This window comes from Athene noctua, unplaced genomic scaffold (genome assembly GCF_965140245.1).
Source record: "Athene noctua unplaced genomic scaffold, bAthNoc1.hap1.1 HAP1_HAP1_scaffold_501, whole genome shotgun sequence".
Taxonomy (NCBI): Eukaryota; Metazoa; Chordata; class Aves; order Strigiformes; family Strigidae; genus Athene; species Athene noctua.
This window is the reverse complement of record NW_027437955.1, coordinates 35,026-43,700: the sequence shown is the minus strand read 5'-3', so window position 1 is coordinate 43,700 and position 8,675 is coordinate 35,026. Positions and strand designations below refer to the sequence as shown.

Genomic DNA, 8,675 nt, shown 5'->3' with positions numbered 1-8,675 from the left:
ATATATTTGATCTCTTGGTAAAAAAAAAAAAAAGCATATTTAAATAGTTCTCTGCCTAGGGAAAACCTTTTCGTGTTTCGATGTGTTTGTCTTTTTACCTGCACCTGGCCAGGTGTATATTACTGCATGTTTCAAACTCTCATTTGAACACGTGCTGCCCACCAAAGAACTTCCAGATGCTGTGTCACGGCATGTCCTCGATACGACACCGTGTGTTGTGCTAGGTCCTGCAAACACATTTGTCAGTAATAGGAAAGCTCCCTCTCTTTCTCCTCTTCCAGTCTTTCCATAACTCCCAGACATGTGATCTGTGTTAACAAGCTTACGACGCAAAACTGCAACTTTTTCAGTTCAATCTTGTAAACAGGAGGGAGTTGGACTGAGGTCTTAAAACGATCCCCAGACACCCTAATGCATGCTCAGATTTTCAGATTGCCAAGTACCCACCCTCCTAACAAACCCTTCAGCCCCTTGCTCCAGAGTTTCTGCCCAGATTTAGGAACTCAGCTCTAGGCTCTTACTTTGGAAAATTTTCTTAACTCTCCTCATAGACAAGTTGGCTAGGCTCTCTCTTTTATCAACTACAGCAATTCCCTTCTGCCTAATTCTGACCACTTGTATTTGGAATTGTGTTCTGACTAAGTGTCTTCAGACTTCATTTTGGATGTATTTGTCTGTTCCAGGTATCTGGCCATTGTTCACCCACTGAAACCACGCATGAATTATCAAACAGCAACCTTCATAATCGCCTTGGTCTGGACTGTCTCCATACTTGTAGATATTCCATCTGTGTATTTTGCTACTGAAACGGTGTTATTTATAGTGAAAAACCAGGAGAAAATATTCTGTGGTCAGATTTGGCCAGCTGACCAGCAGATGTACTACAAATCATACTCCCTCTTTATCTTTGGCATTGAATTTGTTGCACCTATCATTGTGATGACCTTGTGTTACGCCAGGATATCACGGGAGCTCTGGTTTAAAACCATACCAGCATTTCAGACAGAACACATCAGAAAGAGGCTTCGATGCAGAAGAAAAACTGTTATGGTACTGATGTGCATCCTGACTGCCTACGTTCTCTGCTGGGCACCCTTCTACGGCTTTACAATTGTCCATGACTTTTTCCCCACCATCTTCGTGAAAGAGAAGCATTATCTTACTGCTTTTTATATAGTTGAATGCATTGCTATGAGTAACAGCATGATAAACACCATGTGTCTTGTAACTGTAAAAAATAACACCATGAAGTATTTCAAGAAGATCATGTTACTGAGATGGAGATCGACATATAATGGAAGCAAATCTAGCTCTGATTTCGACCTGAGAACAAGTGCAATGCCAGTCACAGAGGAGGTAGACTGCCTAAAACTGAAATAAATTTTCTGCAGTTTGAATCTCACATATTTCGGAGAGGGGCTAAAGAGGAAATAATGCCTTCTCAGAAGCTTCTCTCTTGTCTGTGGGAATACCCACCGTTGGTGAGAGCCCTCTAAAAGCAGCCTACTATGTATTTCCACCAGAACTCTTTTCACTGGACTGCTGTATAACCCCGTAACTCAGACTGATGCTGTGCTTCAGTTCACCCATCTGTAAATCTGGGAGGTAGATACTCATTTTACAGTTGTTTAAAATTTAAGATGAACAAAAAAAAAATAAATCTATGAATGCATTAAAGCATACTACAATGATGTAAGAGTTGATTGCTGATCCTAGCAATGATGCCTCTTTGTTTCTTCTTAAGAGAAATCTCTTAACCCCTTGGAGCTTATCTTTTGTACCTTTAAGATATTTGGTGTCCTTTTCCTTCTGCTCATAAGAGGAAGGAAGGCAAAAAAAGCCCATTTTGCTTCATGTCATTCTTTATCTTCTCAGTTTACCCCTCATGATTAAGCTCCTCAAAGTCTACAGACCACCAGCTTTCTATGGTCCAATGTGCAGCATGCTCTTATGAAAGGCACATTCTCTACAAAGGTAAATACTGCTTCACAGTCTAGTGAAAACCTCATCTCTTCCTGTGACACCTTGCTTAAAAATATTCTATCAACATTCCACTCTGTAGTTTTATGTAGAGTGTTGACTCTGTTTATTATGTATTTGGAAATGGCACAGCTACATCTTGAAGGGATGTTACCTTCTCTCACCTCCAGGCTATGGCCAACTTCTGCTGCCTTGATTCGCTGAGCTCTTCAAAGAATCAATCACAAAATCACAGAGGTGGAGAACAGCAACTCCAGATTGTCTAGTCCACCCCTCGGCTCAAGCAGGGTCAGCTAGAAGAGGCTGCCCAGGACTGTGTCCAGCTGGGCTTTGACTGACTCCAGGGATGGAGACTCCACAGCCTCCCTGGACCACCTGTGCCAGTGTTCAACAGTCCTTGCAGTAAAGAAGGGTTTTCTTATGTTCAGATGGTATTTCATGGGTTTCAACTTGTGTTTCAGCTTGGTTTGCAGAGGGACCCATATAAAACTATAGCATGCTAGTGGGAAGAAAAACACCCTGCTGAACCAGATCTAGACATTTTACCAAGCCTGTGTACAACTTCAAAATAAAGTACAAGTAGGGCCAAAATAGCATAGAGATCTTGAGATGATCTGTCTTTCTGCAACCAATGGAGACAGACTCTAGGCTTCCACAAGCCAGTCAGTGGTTGAGTTGAGTAGCTCATTGTCTGGTCAAAGGTGAGGCAACAACTCAAGATGAATTGTGCATTGCTTCCCCCAGAGCTGTTTTTACTATTCTGATTTTATGCAGCTCCAGGATGGGTGTATCTTAACTGATAACTGTTATAAAGCAGGTGACAGTAGCAGTAATACCTACTCATTTAAACTACACATAAGATATCATGGACTTTTGTGTACTGAAATCGAGTCTTTTCTATCGTGATGACAAATGCTTCCTGTTTTAAAGTATGTGGTACCACCTACTTTTGGAGTAAATGGCTTTTGTAAATAATTTGTCTATTTGTGTACTTAAAGTGAGAAACAAATCTTGCTAATAAAAGAGTAAACATGGAGTAAATATCAACATTGTGAACTATGTTTTAGATTTTCCCCTTAGCCACAGTTTTCCCACTCAAGTGACTAATGTCAATTCTCCCATTTCTGCTAAAGAAAAACTACCAGGCCGACCAATTAAGTTTAATGCAAAAGGATATTCAAATCCATTAAAGTGCTTAAATCCTCTCGTCATTAGCTGCTCTTAAAATATACACGTTGGAAAGGGTATCAAAATTTCCTCTGTTAGGCAAAACAATTACTGAAATCATTCTTCAAAATGACAGATTAGAATAGGGGTAAGTACTAAATCCATTTGTTTCCCAGCATGCCAAAGAAATTTAAAGGACCAGAGAGTTGCAGTATTCCATCATCAAGAGGCTTAACCTTGGAGTTTCTCTTGAAATCTCAGGGTTTCTTCTGAAACTGCATCCATATTTATCTCCTGAAACCTGCAGTAGTTATTGGGGATTAGCTAGCAATACTACCTGTTATTAGAGTGTCCTGATATTCCTTTCACCTATTTTTCCTAGACTTTTCCTGGTGCGACAAAGCCAAACAAATCACAATTTTCCACACCTGGAAATCTACCTCAGGCTGAGTTATTAAAAAAATAAAAAGCTCATCCCCCACCAAGCAATATAGTGCCAAGCAAAAACCGGGGAAAGAATTGCTTTACATTTCTGGAAATCACTTTGAGAGCTCCAAGAGACCTCTTCTGGTCTGGCCTGCCCAGTGTTCTCAGACATCACCACGTCCCTGTCCCTGAGAAGGGCAGTAAAGCAGCAGCTGCCACAGCCCATTTTGTGGATTTAGGTTTTGGGGTCCGCAACATTGCTGTATTTTGACATTTTGGGGTCTTCTCAGCAGCAAAGCAGTGTTTCAGCCTGAATGACTGGATAGGGCAGGAGAAAAAACTGTGCTTTGCCCTCAACTGCACTTGTTGTGAGCAGCATCCCCAGAAAGAGGGGGATTCCTACCCAGGAAGGGTGGCGGTCTCCTGTTCCCTGATCAGAGTAGCCAAGCAAGTCCTTAGCCTGTGTCTGCACTAACTCCAAACACCAAAAAATGGTCACGGGCTTCACTTTCAGGGACCAATGTCTGCTCCTAAGCTGAGCTCCAGCAACCAGGGGCCCAGGCAGCGAGCCCAAGGACCTTGCATGGGAACAGAAACCCCATGGAGGATTTTTGTGCCCACAGAACTGATTTCATCAAGGGAGTAATGGGGTACATTACCTAGGGGTACCTACATTGGCCAGGGCCTGCCTGCCACCCATGACTACAGTTAAATGGAGAATTTAGAAGACTCTTAAAGTCACTTAAAAACTCCCTTTAAGTGCAGAAGTGTGCAGCTGGCCAGGTCCTGACCTGAGTGGCTCCCTCAGGCAGCAGGGAACAGACAGTCCAACCAGAGTAGCTGAGGGAGGGGGCCAGACCCCACGCTCCATATAGTGAGTTGTGCAGGAAAAACTAAAAATAACAGAAAGGCTTTTTTGTACCCACCCACACAACTCAGGCTAGGGAGTGTGGGTGCCAGTGGGTGCTCCAGAGATGGGTGCTCCCTTGGCTCCCTCTCAGGTGGGGGCTACCCTGCTGCCTCCTGCCCGGCTGCTCCCTGCAGAATGCCTTCACACTTACACTGACTGGCAACATTCAGTGAGGGAATTGAATGTGGATCGCACCTAACTGAAGCTTTGCTTGCAAGAGCCATGCTTAAACAGAGAAAGAAAAGCACAAGCTGGAAGGCAGCATCTGTCGCAGAGGAGAAGCAGCCCCTTCCAGCACAAGCTCTTACACACTGGAAGGCACTAAAAACTGCAGCGAGACCTCCACAGCCATCAGCTGCCTGCTGTTTGCTCCACTGGCACAGCAGCAATAAGGACTTCACCACACAGGAACTGTGGGATGTGTCAAGGACAAGCAGTCGGTGGGGGTGAGGTATCATCCTCCTGAGAGCTGTTAGCAGGGTTTAGATAACCATGCAGTGAATAACCAAGTCTCAGCTGTGGCTTGCTACAATTTTTATTGCTAAAAGCAAAAATGTAGTGCTATCATGCATGATTCTAGCTCAGCTGTCCTCCTGTGGCACAGCTCCCAAAACCATAGGCTTGTTTCCTTCTGCAGCAGCTCCTCCAGGGATAACTGAAGGTAAAATCCAGTCCCTGCTCCTTCACACTGGCTCTCTGAAAAATAAAAAAAAACAGGTGTAACTAAAAACTAAAATGGTGACCCTGAACATCTAAGAGAGGATTAAGAAAAAGCAGTTATTCTCAGCAACAGGCACTGAGAAAATAAAGTATGTATTTTAATAAAGCAAGAGCAGGAAAAGAAACTCCAACCATTGCCCCTCTACCAAAGGAGGATGGCCTGCAAGACCCCAGAGTGGGTCACAGTAGCCAGGCCATGAAATTTCCCTGAAGACTGACTCACTCACTCAGCAGCTCAGACTTAACTGAGCTCCTTCTTTTCTGAGCCTGGCAGCCTTTCCTGTGGCAACAGCACCCTCCAGCTGCTGCCTCTGCAGCACAGCATCATACGCCTACTGCACTGCCCTGGAAACTGCACCACCTCGCACCAGCTACCTTGGTGACAGGGACATACAGATATTCCCAGGATTCCTGGGCCTCCAAAAAGTAGCAACAGATGCTCCAGCTTTTGTCACTCAGGCACCTAGGCACTTACCCATCACTTCTGGTGTCTGAATTCTCCCTCGCTCCCTGTGTCGGCAGGGCTGTGACCCTCACTGGGTGCTTGGGCTACCCCCTTTCAAAACACTGGATATCATCTGCACTGAAAAAACAACACCATTAAGCAGAAGCAAGCAGAATTGAGATAAGACAAGAAACTACTCCCTTGTACTCACCAGAGATCCTCTTCTCTCTTACGCTCTGTTAGGATCCTGTTCTATAGACTCCACCCTAACACACGTTGCCAGGAACAGTCCCCAAACCACCAATGAGACGGGCAGCACTGCAGCTTCCAAAGTGACCTTCCTAATACCATCCAGAGCAAGAGAAGGAGGAACAAAACCTGATATAAAGCCACCACAAGAATCCTGAATAATAAGAATCAACACTGAGCACGGAGTTGCTCAAAGCACAAAGTCACCTCCCTCAAAACCAGGACTTGGTAAAACTGACAGAAGAGAAGACACAAAGATGGTCACAGTCCCCAGAAAAAGACACCCCTGAGCTCAAAAGACCACCAAGGAACATAAAAAGCCCATGTAAACTCATCAACCTGCTCACCCGCTGGTTCCAAAAGAAAAACATGGAAGGTAACAGACAGAAAGCATGCATCACAGAAAACATGTTGAGGCACAGCAATAAAATCTGGGGGTGTAGCATCCCGAAAAAGCCAAACGCTGAAGCGCTCCAAAGACACACAGTGAAGTGCTCCACACAGCAGGGTGATGAAGGGCTACTACAGGGCCACGTGTTGAAGAGCTCCAATAAAAGACAGGTGCGGAAGCGCTCCAAAACAGCGAGGCAGTGAAGCACTGCTCCACGATGGTGCCATTAAGCACTCCAACATACACCAGGCATTGCAGAAATCAAGAAAAAAGCCACAAGGTGAAACACCCCAAAAAGAGCCATGTGGTGGGTGTCTCCAAAAAAGCCCAACAAGGCAGTGTTCCCCAAAAGAACAGGTACTGAAGGACACCCTCCAGGTCTCCCTGGAGAAACACTCCGAAAAATCACAGGTGATGAAGAGAGCAGGAGAGTCAGACAGTGAACAACCCCCTAAAGCAGGGTGGTGAAGGAACCCTCCAGGAGGCTGTGATGAACAAGACCTGGGTGGCGCAGTGAAGGACTCCAGAAAAGCCAGGTCACACAGAGAAAGGCTACTCCAGGGTGGCATGGAGAAGGACTCCCAAGAACAGCTGGGCAGCACAGGAAGGACTCCAAGAAGACTTGGGTGGCACAGTGCAGAACTCCCAAAAAGAGGCAGGCAGCATCATGCAGGCCTTGTCAGGGGTGGCACAGTGACAAACTCCAAGAAGAGCCAGGAGGGACAGTGAAGAGTTCCTCCAGACTGGCATGATGAAGGACCCCCCCAGTGTGGCCTGACGAAGGACTCCTCCATAAGGGCCTGGGAGGACTCCTCTGGGGGACAATGATGAAGTACTCCAAGAAGAGTCCGGTGCACAATGAAGGACTCCTAACGGGCAGCATGGTGAAGGGCTCCTCCGGGGAGGTGCTATGAGGGGCTCCTTTGACAGAGCACAATGAGGGGCTCCTCTTGGGGCAGCACAGTGTAGGGCTCCTCTGGGGCAGTGTGACAAAGGCTCCAAGAAGAGCTGACAGAACACTGAAGGGCTCCTCCAAGACTGCACATTGAAAAGTTACTCCAAGTGGCATAATGAGGGGGTCCTCTGGGGCGGTGCAAGGAGGGGCTCACCCAGCGTGGTGTGATGAAAGGCTTCTTCAAGACAGCGCAGTGAAGGGCTCCTCGAGTCTGAACAATGAGGAGTTACTCTGTGATGTGGGGCGCCTCCAGGTTGGCATGATGAGGGGCTCCCTATGGATCTGCGTGATGAAGGTGAAGCGCGGAAACAAACTCTACAACTCAGAAAGAGTTATAAAGCAGGCATGTTTATTCCAGCCGGGGTGCAAGGGGATTTCTTCACAAAGCTTGCACACCGTCTCTGGCAAGTAGCCAGATATTTATTACAAAAAAACATACATATTCATTTGGAAGGGCTGGGTTATTACAATTAGTTTGGGGAATAGGTGTGATTCTTAGAATTATTCAAGGAGAGAAGTATGTGGTCCTCTTGCAGTGTCCCGCTGTTAAGCAAAGTCCAGATGTCTCCTTCCTCTTCATTAATTTTTCAACTTGGCTTCCTGTGCATGCTCTCCGGCCCTTCGGTTCCTCTCCAGGTTATAGAGTCGGCCTTTTACCTGTTTGTTTTGTTAATTGGAACTTTTGTGTCTGTTAAGATGTCCCAGAAAGTAAGTCCTTTAGCTGGTATGTCTCCCCCTTTATCTCAAAGACAGGGATTAGTTTACTATCTATCCTGTTTTCTGTAAGAATGTTATCTACTTAACATTGCCTGAGGGCTAGGACTCCTTTGGCTTTTTTTTTTGCTTTCCTCATATCAATTCCCCCCTTTTCTTTTACCTGTGCAAATTCTTTTGCTATATCATGCCATTCCCTTAAAGGGTTTTGGCCAAGTATGCACCTACAGTCCCTACCCATAATCCAACCATGTTGATAATCAGTGTCCATCCTTTCATTGGAAATATATAATGAGCCGGTTTAATGTTGTGTACAGGCCCATCCAGACCTCGAGCTCTGGTCCCTAGGACCAATTCCCGCAGCTGTTTTTGTAGGCTGATAACATAATTAGTTACTATTTCATTCCCAATCTAAATGGATGCCCCCCGCCTGTATCATATATGGTTTCCTATATACTATTTCAAAAGAACTTAATCCCTCCTCAATTCTGGGTTTGGTCCCGATTTTAAAAAGTGCTAAAGACAATGATCGAGGCCAAGGTAATTCGACCTCCTGACCTAGTTTTGTAATTTACTTAAGTGATTCATCTTCTCTACTTGACCACTTGCTTGTGGACTATATAGAATATGCAACTGCCAGTCTATTTGTATGATCCATGCAAGTAATTGTTTTAACCATTTGAACCTTAGTAACCATGAAGTAAGCTTGTTCCATATT

The 8,675-nt window shown here is 45.2% G+C and overlaps 1 pseudogene; it reads left to right on the top strand.

The window, feature by feature from the left end:
• Positions 1-643: 643 nt before the first annotated feature.
• Positions 644-1,380, top strand: LOC141955728 (prokineticin receptor 2 pseudogene; annotated as a pseudogene).
• Positions 1,381-8,675: the final 7,295 nt, after the last annotated feature.